The following is a 14,930-nucleotide window of genomic DNA, read 5'->3' as shown; positions in this document are numbered from 1 at the left end:
AAGTAGGGTGACCATTAAGTCACACAATGAGTGTGGGTGAGATGGGGGGGCGGTGCGTGGTGGAGGAAGAATTGCTCTGGTCGCTAAGAGTAGCAACGCGCCAAATAGAATCAAAGGGCGCAAGCCCGATACGTTAACGCCGCAGATGCTACCTGACCTGGTGTTTTCACCGTTTTCTGTTTTGATTCAGATTTCCAGCATTTTGCTTTTTAGCTCAGATAGAATGGGAGCAGTTTTAGTGTAACCCGCCCATCGGGAAGCTGGTGGGATCAGGTACAGCACCGGTTTTACACTACGCCCGGTCTTCATAGAATCATAGAAATTTACGGCACAGAAGGAAGCCATTTGGCCCATCTTGTCCATGCCGGCCGACAAAGAGCTCTCCAGCCTAATCCCACTTTCCAGCTCTTGGTCCGTGGCCCTGTGGGTTACGGCACTTCAAGTGCATATCCAAGTACTTTTTAAATGTGATGAGGGTTTCTGCCTCTACCACCCTTTCAGGCAGTGAGTTCCAGACCCCCACCACCCTCTGGGTGAAAAAAGTTCTCCTCAACTCCCCTCTAATCCTTCGACCAATTACTTTAAATCTATGCCCCCTGGTTATTGACCTCTCTGCTAAGGGAAATAGGTCCTTCCTATCCACTCTATCTAGGCCCCTCATAATTTTATACACCTCAATTAAATCTCCCCTCAGCCTCCTCTGTTCCAAAGAAAACAACCCCAGCCTATCCAATCTTTCCTCATAGCTAAAATTCCCCTCTCCATTGCAGTCAACAGAGACCAGTAATAGGCGGGGCGTAAAACTGTGTTCCACCCGATCCCGCGGGAGTCCCGCCCAGTGAGTTACGTTAATATTATTCCCCCCCCATGTATTTATGATGTCGCAACACTTAGTGAACAGAGAAATCCTTCCCCTCCCCTCGCCCCCCCCCCCACCCCCACAGTGTTCCAAATGCGACCTGACCAATAATCTAAGGCCAGAATAACTCACTTTGGGTTCTCGTCAAGTGCCCTTGATGAGCGGAGCAGCATAACCTTGAAAGCAGCTTCGCATTGGCTGGGTGCCTTCCGCGAATTTTCGATGATGCCTCCCCTAATTGTCCGCCTCTTGCAGCGTTCCTGGTAGGCCTCCCTGTACCGTGTGACTAAAACAGCACAGACAGCCCGGACTCAGAAAGGTACGTGTTCATTCCAGGTCATGGACATGACGGGTCTTCTTTCCCAATCGAAGCTCCTGGCTGGCCTCCCACATTCCACCCTACCTAAACTTGAGGTCATCCCATACTCGGCTGCCCGTGCCCTAATTCGCACCAAGTCCCGTTTGCCCATCTCCCCTGTGCTCGCTCACCTACATTGGCTCCCGGTTAAGCAGCGCCTCGGTTTCAAAATTCTCATCCTTGTTTTCAAATCCCTCCGTGGCCTCGCCCCCTCCCTATCTCTGTAATCTGCTTCAGCCCCCCGAGATATCTGCGCTCCTCTAATTCTGCCCTCTTGAGCATCCCTGATTATAATCGCTCAACCTTTGGTGGCCGTGCCTTCTGTTGCCCGGGCCCTAAACTCTGGAATTCCCGGCCTAAACCTCTCCGCCTTGCTACCTCTCTTTCCCCCTTTAAGACGCTCCTTAAAACCTACCTCTTTGACCAAGCTTTTGGTCACCTGCCCTAATCTCTCCTTATGTGGATCGGTGTCACATTTTTTTGTCTTAAAATACTCCTGTGCAGCGCCTTGGGACATTTTACTACGTTAAAGGTGCTATATAAATACAAGTTGTTGTTGTTGTTGTTGTTGAAGAAGCCACATGGAAAAATACAGAGCCCTTCCTGTTGACATGCAGCCAGTGCTCTTATTGTGCTGTGTTCCCTTCAACATTCGCATGTTTCACATTCCAACGTGAGAAAAGCTTACATTTATATCTAAATTTTAAAAAAATCTGCCATTCCTGAGCCCCATCCACTTACTTGGTGACATATCCATTTCAATATTATTGATCCGTCTCATATTCATCATTCGGCCACATAGCTTGATGTTATCAGTAAATCCTCTAACATTACATGCGCCTTCCTTCATCTGTCTATCAATATAATAAAAGTCTCGCATCTAACATGCCCATGGGACCTCAGAAGTGTAATGCAGACAAAGTATGTGTCACACTTGAGCATCTCAAATATCATTTTCATTAAAAATAACAATGGTCCTGTCATTATAAAGCAGTGTAGACTCTCGCAGTGAGCAACGCTGTGGGAGATTCATATGAGCAGCAGGGAGACCCAGACCAGAACCCCTGTGCTCTCTGACCTACACTGGCTCCCGGTCCGGCAATGCCTCGATTTGAAAATTCTCATCCTTGTTCTCAAATCCCTCCTCGCCCCCCCCTCCCTATCTCTGTAACCTCCTCCAGCCCCGCAGCCCCCTCCGAGATCTCTGTGCTCCTCCAATTCAGGCCTCTTGCTCATTCCCCGATTTTCATCCCTCCGCCGTTGGCGGCCGTGCCTTCAACTACAGGAAACTTTCTGGTATCCGGCACTGACGGGACCGAGCTGGTGCCGGTCGATCAACATTGCCGGAAAAACGAGCGCTAAATGTTAAAACATATGGAGCTTCTGAGCTCCGTCTAAAGCAACAAACCCTGTTGCTTAGCAACAGCTTCAAAACAGTCGGCGCAGCTTGCAAGCGTCTCTGTAGCTAAGCAACAGCTTCAGCTAGACGCTTGCAGAGCCAGGACTGGAGAAAAAAAGCAACGAAAAGTAAAATAACTTATCTGAACCGACTCCTGAATTTTGCCAGTGGATAGAGCATTCCGGATAAAACGAAAGTTCCCTGTACCAAGGCCCTAAGCTCTGGAATTCCCTCCCTAAACTTCTCCGCCTCTCTCTCCTCCTTTAAGATGCTCCTGAAAACCTACCTCTTTGACCAAGCTTTTGGCCATCTATCCTAACATCTCCGCATATGGCTTGGTGTCAAATTTTGACTGATTACGCTCCTGTGAAGCGTTTTACTATGATAAAGGTGCTATATAAATGCAAGTTGTTGTATGTACCTTCTGTTTATAGGGATCCTGATTTGGCATTGAGAAGGTTAAAGTGGCTTTGTGAATGAAATCTTATCCATGTAATATTTAACACAATGCTCATGGTTTTATAGAAATACACTGTTCTGAGGATTGCAGGCTTCAATTCGCTGAGGCCTGACATTTTCTGATGTGTTATCGGTGTTATGAGGAGACAGTGGCTGACCTCCGTGTCTCCAGGCTTAGATTACATACGAATTAGAGGGATCAGTCTCGCCGACAGCTGCCCTGACATGATTATAGACAAGGAGATGCATTGGTTTTCCACACAGCAATGACGTAAAGGCTAGGGGGCCACCAGCTGTGGTACAAGATGGTAATGGTGATTATGTGATGGGTTTCCGGAGCCTGTCAGAGACTTGTATCCACGCTATGGGTTCTGGCAGGTCTGCCGCTGCATAGAATGCACGGCCTGACAAATGGGTGAACCCGTCCTGATAAGGCTGTAGAATTGCGGCAATGGCGTAGAATAATATAACTCATGACCGCCCCCCCCACCCCACCCCCCCACTGACTCAGCAGGTTCACGCAGTGTGCAAGATTCCAGGTTCAATCTCTAGTCTGTGCCGGGTTAGCTGGTCTCAACTGGGGTGGAGGAGTGCGGGGGGTGGGGGGGTGGAGTTTGGTGTTTAGAGGAGTTCCAATCAGCTTTTGTGCCGTTGAGTAAGAGAGACGGAAACATAGGCAGAGGGCCCACTCCTGATTGTTCTCCAGTGGGTGTGTAAATCAGATGAGGGCCGGATCAAATTTAGTTACGAGCCCGCCCGTGAATAAAGGGCCTGACTGCCTGAGCTCACATATGAATATTGCAGCGAAGGTTCACCAGACTGGTTCCTGGGATGGGTGGATTGTCCTATGAGGACAGATTGAGTAGACTAGGCCTATATTCTCTGGAGTTTAGAAGAATGAGAGGTGATCTCATTGAAACATACAACATTCTTACAGGGCTTGACAGGGTAGATGCTGAGAGGATGTTTCCCCTGGCTGGGGAGTCTAGAACCAGGGGTCACAGTCTCAGAATAAGGGCTCGGCCATTTAGGACTGAGATGAGGAGAAATTTCTTCACTCAGAGGGTGGTGAATCTTTGGAATTCTCTACCCCAAAGGGCTGCGGAGGCTCAGTCGTTGAGTATATTCAAGACAGAGATTGATAGATTTTTGAATATTAAGGGAATCGAGGGATATGGGGATAGTGCGGGAAAGTGAAGATGAGGTCAAAGATCAGCCATGATCTCACTGAATGGCGGGGCAGGCTCGAGGGGCCAAATGGCCGACTCCTGCTCCTATTTGTTATGTTATGGTCGCTCGGACGAGGTACTGGAAGTCAATTGGTTCCTTTGGAACTGTATCTGAACAAGGAGTCAACACCTTGAGGAAAGAGGGGGAGGGAAGGGGAGGAATTTGATGAGGGAACCAAATCATTTTTACGCAGAGAGTTGTTCTGATCTGGAACGCACTGCCCGAAAGGGCGGTGGAAGCAGATTTAATAGTAACTTTCAAAAAGGAATTGGTAAAATACTTGAAGAGGGAAAAAATTGCAGGGCTACGGGGAAAGAGCAGGGGGGAGTGGGACTAATTGGAGAACTCGTTCAAAGAGCCGGCACAGACACGATGGGCCTAATGGCCTCCTTCTGTGCTGTAAGATTCTATAATTATCTAACCAGCTACCATAATAAGCAAATGATAAAACTTTCAGGTGGGGGAAGGTAGCTGCTGTCAACAATATAACATGATTTTCAGTTGTGAAATCTTCATGTAAAAAAAGAAAGACTTGCATTTCTATAGCGCCTTTCATGACCACTGGACGTCTCAAAGCACTTTACAGCCAATGAAGTACTTCTGAAGTGCAGTCACTGTTGTAATGTGGGAAACGCGGCAACCACTTTGCACAGAGCAAACTCCCACAAACAGCAATGAGATAATGACCAGATAATCTGTTTGTTTTTGTTATGTTGGTTGAGGGATAAATATTGGCCCAGGACACCGGGGAGAACTCCCCCTGCTCTTCTTCGAAATAGTGGCCATGGGGTCTTTCAGGTCCACCTGAGAGAGCAGACGGGGCCTCGGTTTAACATCTCATCCGAAAGACGGCACCTCTGACAGTGCAGCACTCCCTCAGCACTGCACTGGGAGTGTCAGCCTAGTCCCTGGAGTGGGACTTGAACCCACAACCTTCTGACTCGAGAGGCGAGTGTGCTCCCCACTGAGCCACATAATGTAAATATGAATGGTTTTGTAGGTGCCAGCCAACCTGACCATTGAGCCTCAGTACAAGTAGGTGATTTATTACTGGCCCAAACTGGCTTTAACCAACTGTATTTGCACGGCCGATATAACGTTTTAAATATCTTTGCATACTCTGTCCAGAGTTAGTATTTACGGCACACAGGCAGGGACTCCTCTCAGGATAAGAGGCGTTTTTCTTCGGTGCTAGTGTCTCGGCTAACGCCTCTCCTCCAGCTCCTGCTCACAGTAAAACTTCACACCATGTTTACAACTGCTGTGTGAAGAGCCACACTTTTAAAAAAAAATACGGTTGGTCTTTTGTTGTTTATCCAAAAAAAACAGCGGGTCAGACAGAAGCAAAGGAAAGAAGCAATGCCTTTGGTCAGCTGCAGAGTAGAATCATAGAATGACACAGCACAGAGGGAGGCTATTCGGCTCACCGTGCCTGAAAGAGCTGTCTAACTAGTCCCACTTCTCCCCACAGTCCTGTAAATTACTCCTTTTCAAGTATTTATCCGATTCCCTTTTGAAAGTCACTATTGAATCTGCTTCCACCGCCCTTTCAGGCAGCGCGTTCCAGATCACAACAACTCGCTGCGTAAAAATTCGTTCCCTCCTGTCGCCTCTGGTTCTTTTGCCAATCACCTTAAATCTGTGTCCTCTGGTTACCCTGCCTCCGTCTCAGCACAACCCCCAGCCCAGCATGAGCTTGAAAAGGCCAGCCAACAACTGAAGAACAAGGCCTCAGGAGCAGATGGAATCCCTGCCGAGGCGCTAAAGCATGGCGGAGAAGCACTACTGGTGCGAATTCAACCTCCGTCGCCTCCAGTCCAGATCCAAGGTCGTCCCATCCTCTGTCATTGGCCTAGAAATTCGGTGGGCTGCGCCACCAGTTAGCGCCTAAAGAGGGCACTCAGTGGCTTTAGCGCCATTGGCCACGCCTCCCACGATAGTGGGGCGCTAATGGCGGCGTTAGCCTGTAGTGCTGCGCCGCCACTGATGACGTCATCGGTGTGCGCAGCGCCCCGCTACCGCCCCGATCGCGATATTTGGTCGCGCCCGCCTCTGTAACGCCGATCGCAAATCGCGCCCGTTCACGGGGCCTACTTGTGGCGGTAGTGGCGCAAATTAAGGTGGAGGTGCGGGGCGGCCATTTATTCGGTGGCCGCCTGCCAGCACCTCCGTCCCCAGCCTCCTGATCCCCCCCCCCCCCCCCCCCGGCAGTGCCGGCTATGTCCCGAGAGCCCGGCACTTCTCCTCGGTGCCGGGCTATTTTGCCGGCACTCGCGATCGGTCATCGCGCTGGTGCAGGCCCCTCCCCCTTAAGAAGGGGAGGAAGGCCTGCAGTACCGCAGCGCGCCATGCCGCAGCGTGTGGCGCTGTGGCACGTTGCGCTGCGATATTCAGTTTCAGCGCCCCAAGAGGGACGCGGGGCGCCTCGAGCAGCGCCCCGCATCCCTCTTGGGGCGCTCAAGCTGAATTTCCGGCGGGCGCAACGGCTCCGATCGCAGTGGTAATTCCGGCGCCTAGGCGAGCTTGGCGCCCCGTTTGGGGTTCCACCGAATTTCTAGGCCGTTCCCTCCTGTTGCCGCTGGTTCTTTTGCCAATCACCTTAAATCTGTGTCCTCTGGTTACCCTGCCTCCATCTCAGCACAACCCCCAGCCCGGCAGGAGCTTGAAAAGGCCAGCCGACAACTGAAGAACAAGGCCTCAGGAGCAGATGGAATCCCTGCCGAGGCGCTAAAGCATGGCGGAGAAGCACTACTGGTGCGAATTCAACCCCCGTCGCCTCCAGTCCAGATCCAAGGTCGTCCCATCCTCTGTCGTCGAATTACAGTATGCAGACGATGCTTGCGTCTGCGCACACTCGGAGGTCGAACTCCAAACCATCATCAACACCTTCACCGAAGTGTACGAAAGCATGGGCCTTACACCAAACATCCGTAAGACAAAGGTCCTCTATCAACCTGCCCCTGCCACACAGTACTGCCCCCCCCACCGATTATCAAAATCCACGACAATGCCTTGGACAACATGGACCACTTTTCATATCTCGGGAGCCTACTGTCAACAAGGGCAGACGTTGATGATGAAGCCTAACACTGCCTTCAGTGTGCCAGTGCAGCCTTTGGTCGCCTGAGGAAGAGAGTGTTTGAAAACCAGGATCTCAAACCCGGCACCAAGCTCATGGTCTACAGAGCAGTAGTGATACCCGCCTCCTGTATGCCTCAGAGACATGGACCATGTACCTCAAAGCACTGCAAGATCCTGCAAATCCATTGGCAGGATAGGCGCACCAACGTCAGTGTTCTCGCTCAGGCCAACATCCCCAGCATCAAACTCTGACCACGCTCGATCAGCTCCAATGGACAGGTCACATCATCCGCATGCCCGATATGAGACTTCCAAAACAAGCGCTCTACTCGGAGCTCCGAAATGGCAAGAGAGCCCCAGGTGGGCAGAGGAAATGCTTCAAGGACACCCTCAAAGCCTCCTTGAAAAAGTTCAACATCCCCACTGACACCTGGGAATCCCTGGCCCAAGACCTGAGAACTCATTTTTAGTGTGGAAGCAAGTCATCCTCGGTTCCGAAGGACTGCCTAAGAAGATGATAAAGCGAAGAAGCAGGTTCACCACCCCCCCCAACCCCCCGACACCGGCAGCTGCTTTGAGGCCAAGAGCATCACTGCCTCCTCTGTGAACGATATTTCCAAGCGCATGGCGGGCGAGGCTTCCCGCCTGGCCTGTCAGCTCCCGGGAGACCCAGACCGCTGGGGGAGCCGGCCAAGCACGGGCCGTGCCGGAGGGACAAAGGCCGTGACCAAAGTGCCCCAGCTCCGAGCGAAGCTCCGCAATGCACTGAAAAAAACACGCAGAGGAAATCAACACAAAAACTGTGACGTAACCAAAGAGCAGATGTAATTTATCTGGATTTTCAAAAGGCCCTCGATAAGGTACCCCATAATAGGCTGATGAACAAGGTCAGAGGATGCAGAGTCAGGGGACAAGTAGCTGAAAGGATTGCTGGCTGGCTTCAGGACAGAAAGCAGAGAGTGGGAGTAAAGGGTGGGCAGAAGGTGGGTAGTGGTGTTCCACAAAGATCAGTGCTGGGACCACTGCTGTTCACAATTTACATTAATGATTTAGACTGAGGAATCAAAAACACAATTTCTAAATTTGCGGATGACACCAAATTGTGGGGGGGGATAGTCAATACTGAGGAGGACTGCAACAAATTACAGGAGGACAATAATAAACTTGTAGAATGGGCATATAATTGGCAAATGAAGTTCAACACAGATAAATGTGAGGTGTTACATTTTGGTAGGAAGAATAGGGAGGTCACTTATCACTTGGAGGGTGCGAGTCTAGGTGGGGTAGAGGAACAAAGGGATCTCGGAGTACAAATACACAAATCACTAAAAGTTGTGACACAGGTTAGCAAGGCCATAAAAAAGCAAACCAAGCACTAGGGTTAATTTCTAGAGGGATAGAATTGAAAAGTAGGGAAGTTATGCTAAACCTGTATCGAACCTTGATTAGACCACACTTGGAGTACTGCGTACAGTTCTGGTCGCCATATTGTAAAAAGGATATCGAGGCACTGGAGAGGGTGCAGAGAAGATTTACAAGGACGATACCAGAAATCCGAGGGTACATATATCAGGAAAGGATGAACAGGCTGGGTCTCTTTTCTCTTGAAAAAAGGCCGAGGGGTGACCTAATAGAGGTCTTTAAAATTATGAAAAATTTTGATCGAGTGGATACAGAGAGAATGTTTCCACTTGTGGGGAAGAGCATAACTAAAGGCCATCAATATAAGATAGTCACCAAGAAATCCAATAGGGAATTCAGGAGAAACTTCTTTACCCAGAGAGTGGTGCGAATGTGGAACTCGCTACCTCAGGGAGTGGTTGAGGCGAATAGTATAGATGGACTTAAGGGGAGGCTGGACAAGCATATGAGGGAGAAGGGAATAGAGGGTTACGCTGATAGATTTAGATGAGGAAAGACGGGAGGAGGCTCGAGTGGAGCATAAACGCCGGCATGGACTGGTTGGGCTGAATGGCCTGTTTCTGTGCCGTATATCCTGTGTAATCCTAGTTAAAGCAACAGCTCCGCCTTGGTTATCCCATAATGCACGGGTTGTAATGCGCCTCTCTGCGTATTTGAGTGGAGGGCTCCTTTAAGAGGGGGCGGGGCTCCTTCTTCAGGTACATGAGTGGGCGGCTCTTATTTGCATATCCGCGTAGGAGGCTGCTCTTTGTGCATATGAACGTGTTAAATCGTTTCCCATGACCTGAATGGCACTGAAAATCTGGAGAGATGTTCAACAGGCAGCAGAATCGATAACACTCATCTTACACTATCACCCAAAGTCTAAATTTTGTACCATGCATAGTGAAGATGGTACTCAAGGGTCAGACAAGCTGTGTTAGTGATTCGAGAAGCTGCTTTTTTCATTCGAATTGAAAAGTAGGGAAGTTATTGTTAGATCCGTATCGAACCTTGGTTATTATAAAAAGGATATAGCGACACTGGAGAGATTTTTCTGGTCCTGTGTCTGGGTGGGTTGGAGCGCATCGCTGTAAAAGACCCCACCTGATTGCAGGGCTATGGGGAAAGACCTTATTGGAGAGCTCTTTCAAAGAGCCAGCATAGGCATGATGGGCCGAATGGCCTCCTTCTGTGCTGTATTTTTTTAAATTTGTTTTTATGGGATGTGGGCTTCTCTGGCAAGGCCAGCATTTATTGCCCATCCCCAATTGCCCCTTGAGAAGGTGGTGGTGAGCCGCCTTCTTGAACCGCTGCAGTCCGTCTGGTGAAGGTGCTCCCACAGTGTTGTTAGGGAGGGAGTTCCAGGATTTTGACCCAGCGACGATGAAGGAACAGCGATATACTTCTAAGTCAGGATGGTGTGTGACTAATGGATGGGCCCAGGGAAAGAGCTCGGCGCTTAGGAACCTCAAAAGTGGTGCTGAGGGCCTAAACTCCTTAGGACAGTGTTAAAACTCTCCAGACGTCTCTCTCCCTCTCAACCTGCGTGTTCCAAAAATGTTGCCAACAAGAAAAGGCAGGAAGCGCCCACCTTTAAGTGGCGCACCCCCAGCCCCTTCCTGACTTGAAAACGTTCCCCTCTCCCTGTCGTTGTTAGCGGCAGGTGCTAAGGCAGGGGGTGCCACTCAATATCTGGTCCGGGGCGCTACCGGGGCGTTGCACGCTCGACTGACGTCACAATCTGCGGGCGCAGGAGATCGCGGTGGTAGTGTATAGCCCGGCCGCAAAACGACTGGTCAATTTCGCGAGCGGTGCTGAAATCGCTGCGCTCGGGCGCTAAGTTCCTAGCGCCCCGGCGGAGGCACTAACGGGAGGCGCTAACCAATCAAATTTTTCCCCCAGTCAGTCTTGGAACTCGCTCTACTCCAGTCTCAGCTCACACCAGCACACTGTCTTTTGAAAATCTTAGTGTTCAACAGTTTCTGTTCATCGCTGCCATTATACAGAAGATGTTTGACGGAGACCTGACTAAATAGGAGAGAGTGAGACGGAATCACTTCCTTATGGATTGTAAGAAAGATCACACTGAGAATCATGCAGCACAAAAGGAGACCCACCGTGCCTGTGCTGGCTCTTTGAAAGCGCTATCCAATTAGTCCCACTCCCCCGCTCTTTTCCCATTGCCCCGCAAATTATTCCTTTTCAATTCCCTTTTGAATTAGACTATTGAATCTGCTTCCATCGGGTGAAGTTCAAGTCCTCCTGCGAGTCCCTGAACCATCCTTGCCGCCCCCCCCGCCATGTTCCTCTGCCCTGACCTCCCCTCCCCGCTGCCCCCCCCCCCCCCACAATCTCACGCCCTGCGTGACTTGCCCTTTCACGGCCCCCACGCACCAGCCAGGGCTTTCACCCGGGGCGGGGGGGTGGGGGGGCCATTGGATAGCATTAGCAAGGATGTGGCACTGGGTGATTCACAGGACACGAGGGGAGCCGGAGGAGTGAGGGAGGTTGTGCCACCTTCCAAACAGAGGCCAGTGAAATGGCTGCCCATGGCTTTGGACTTGTGGGAAAGCAGAAGCGACTACAGCTCTCGTTCAGAGCAACGTCGGGAATCTTTTTTTTCTTTGTTGCAGACATCAGTGGAAGCACGTGGCAGCTTCACTGGGATCTACAACAGCCAGGGAGCAGTCAGTGCTTCCTGCTCCATAGAGGCATAGGCTGGCGCTCTGGTGCCAGTAGAGCGAGGTTCGACCTCACCCTGCACTCCTACTGTTACCTCTGAGGGTATTCAGAATCTGTTTGCTGCTATTAGACCACCCACCCTACTGATCAGTGGGGACTCCACTCCAGGGCCCAGTTGATTGGCAACAGCTGTCGGAGGTGCCGTCTTTTGGATGAGACATTAAACCGAGGCTCCGTCTGCTCTCTCAGGTGGATGTAAAAGATTCCATGGCCACTATTTGGAAGAAGAGCGGGGGAGTTCCCCCCGGTGTCCTGACCAATATTTATCCCTCAACCAACATCACTAAAACAGATCATCACATTGCTGTTGGTGGGAGCTTGCTGTGCGCAAATTGGCTGCCGCGTTTCCTACATCACAACAGTGACTACACTTCAAAAAGTACTTAATTGGCTGTAAAGCGCTTTGGGCTGGCCTGAGGCTGTGAAAGGCACGATAGTAATGCAAGTCTTTCTTAGGAAACGGCACCAGGGCGCCCAGGCTCAAGCTCCAGAGGTGCAGGCCGCCAGATGCCACGAGAGGACGGCTGCCTCAGTCCCACAGGCTTTTTGTAGAGCTGCCAACCTTCTCTCGCAATACTGACCCTCGGGTCGCACCTTGGAGAAGCACCAGAACAGGAGAAAGAAAGACATGCAGCCACCCAGGGGAAGCACGCTGTTAGGAAAGAGTGGGTTGGCTTAAGCTCACTTTAGAGTACGTAGAATCATAGAATGACACAGCACAGAAGGAGGCCATTCGGCCCATCGTGCCTGTGCCGGCTCTTTGAAAGAGCTCTCCAATTAGTCCCACTCCACCCTGCTCTTTCCCCATAGCCCTGCAATGTTTTCCCTTTTCAAATATTTATCCAACTCCTTTTTGAAAGTTACTATTGAATCTGCTTCCACCGCCCTTTCAGGCAGCGCGTTCCAGATCACAACAACTCGCTGCGTAAAACAATGTTTCCTCGTGTCCCCTCTGGTTCTTTTGCCAATTACTTTAAATCTGTGTCCTCTGGTTACCGACCCTCCTGCCAGTGGAAACAGTTTCTCCTTATTTACTCCATCAAAACACTTCAAGATTGTATTGGTATTCATGGAGATTAGAGACATGGTGGAGTGGAGGGGGATTTAACAGTTAGAATTCTCTGTCTTACTTACCAGCCAGGTAGTCGCCCAGATCCTTCCGTTGCCGATTTTAACAGACACTTCTGGACAGGCGGTTAAGCAACCAGCCCAAAGACAGCGGGGTCCTAGTTCGCATATGCTAACCGAGGTCCGATGCCATCACTGAGCCCCGACGGCGATGACTGGGCTCCAGGAAACCCATCCCCAGCTGCAGCAATCACGTCACAAAACCTTCTAGCCGCCTTCAGGGTCAAGAACCGCTCACTTGCACCAGTCTGAGCTGCACCTTAACTCCCTCTCATTCTAACTTACCGCTAAGTGCATTGCAAGGAAAGATCCAGGAAACTCAGGGCTGCAGTGCCACTGGCCTTCATTATAATATATTCAAATTAGTTGCTGGGGGTGGCGGGGGAGGGGACCCGGTGGGTGGAGTGTGTGAACAGCCGAATCAGGTTTGATCATTTGGGCGCTTCCTTATTGGGGCAGAGAACTGGCGGAAACAGCTGTTGGCCCAATTTCCTGGGCAGTCAAGTGAGTTGCCCTGATTTTAAGCCCAGAAACACTGAAAGCAGCGTTGGATTTTGGGGCTATGGTCTCCTTGACCTCCAACCTCTACTGAGGCAGGTTTCCAAACCGCTGTTTAGACACCACATAGTTTAATTTAATTCTATTTAAGTCTCTCCAACTTCTTTTCTCTCAATATTTCTCTTTCCTTCCTGTCTCCCTTTATATTTTGTCCCTCTCTCTGTCTCCTTCTACCCTCTCTGTCCTTTCCTTCTCTCTATTTCCATCTCTTTCCTTTCTCTCGATCTCTCTTCTTCCTCTCTCTATTTTTATCTCACTCTCCCCTTTCTCTGTTTCTCACCCCTTCTGTTTTCATGTTTCTCTTTCTCACATTTACAATGCTATCCTCTGAGAATATTTTAAAAAATTTCCTTTGAAGATGTAGTCTGTGGTTTGAGCCCTTTCATCTGTGCCAGGCACAAGGCATTATGGGATACTTGTTGCTAGGCAACACCTACTCCCTGCTTTCAATGATGTCATGACTAACCTTCACCAGAATCGATTGGATTAAGTGTCTGTGAGTTAACTCCTGTGATGCTGGCTCTGCTGGCCATCCATCTATGGCTCCACCTGTTGCAACAGATGTGTCCATCTATGGCGCCACCTGTTGCAACAGATGTGTCCATCTATGGCGCCACCTGTTGCAACAGATGTGTCCATCTATGGCGCCACCTGTTGCAACAGATGTGTCCATCTATGGCGCCACCTGTTGCAACAGATGTGTCCATCTATGGCTCCACCTGTTGCAACAGATGTGTCCATCTATGGCTCCACCTGTTGCAACAGACGTGTCCATCTATGGCTCCACCTGTTGCAACAGATGTGTCCGTCTATAGCTCCACCCATTGCAACAGACGTGTCCATCTATGGCTCCACCTGTTGCAACAGATGTGTCTGTCTATGGCTCCACCCATTGCAACAGACGTGTCCATCTATGGCTCCACCTGTTGAAACAGATGTGTCCGTCTATGGCTCCACCCGTTGCAACAGATGTGTCCATTTATGGCTCCACCTGTTGCAACAGATGTGTCCGTCTATGGCTCCACCTGATGCAACAGATGTGTCCATCTATGGCTCCACCTGTTGAAACAGATGTGTCCGTCTATGGCTCCACCCGTTGCAACAGATGTGTCCATTTATGGCTCCACCTGTTGCAACAGATGTGTCCGTCTATGGCTGCACCTGATGCAACAGATGTGTCCATCTATGGCTCCACCTGTTGCAACAGATGTGTCCATCTATGGCTCCACCTGATGCAACAGATGTGTCCGTCTATGGCTCCACCCGTTGCAACAGATGTGTCCATTTATGGCTCCACCTGTTGCAACAGATGTGTCCGTCTATGGCTGCACCTGTTGCAACAGATGTGTCCATTTATGGCTCCACCTGTTGCAACAGATGTGTCCATCTATGGCTCCACCTGATGCAACAGATGTGTCCATCTATGGCTCCACCTGATGCAACAGATGTGTCCATATCTAGCACCACAAGTTGGAGGGGACTGGACAATGTCCGGCATCGCTTGATAAGCTGTAGCTCCAGCAATGCCGGGTACAGTTCTTCTCAAACTGGGGTCCGTAGAGACCGGGCGCTGCTGAACGGGGCAGTGAATGGTTACCATGGCGGCAGCGACTGTGCGCTGGAGGAAGAAGAGAAGGAGGGAGGGGAACAGACTGCGGGGCCATCAGCAGCTGCAATCCCACCGTCGGCAGCAGGAGTCGGAGGCGGAAAAG

The 14,930-nt window shown here is 50.5% G+C and overlaps 1 protein-coding gene across 3 annotated transcripts in view; it reads left to right on the top strand.

Moving 5' to 3' along the window:
* LOC147099545 (synaptotagmin-1-like) overlaps positions 1–14,930 on the top strand; it is a 152,168-nt gene that overhangs the window by 18,577 nt on the left and 118,661 nt on the right. Inside the window, exon 1 of one of the 3 annotated variants that reach the window (XM_085969791.1) lies at positions 1,157–1,178. The exons of the other annotated variants lie outside the window; for them this stretch is intronic. The gene's annotated coding sequence lies outside the window, so the exon portion shown is untranslated. Of the gene's footprint in view, positions 1–1,156; positions 1,179–14,930 lie in introns of those variants that run through there. 3 annotated transcript variants of the gene reach the window in all.

Source organism: Somniosus microcephalus, chromosome 28 (assembly GCF_052327205.1).
Source record: "Somniosus microcephalus isolate GS21.2 chromosome 28, FLI_Smic_1.0, whole genome shotgun sequence".
NCBI lineage: Eukaryota > Metazoa > Chordata > Chondrichthyes > Squaliformes > Somniosidae > Somniosus > Somniosus microcephalus.
Note: the sequence above shows the minus strand (reverse complement) of the source record. Positions and strands in the feature narration are given on the sequence as shown.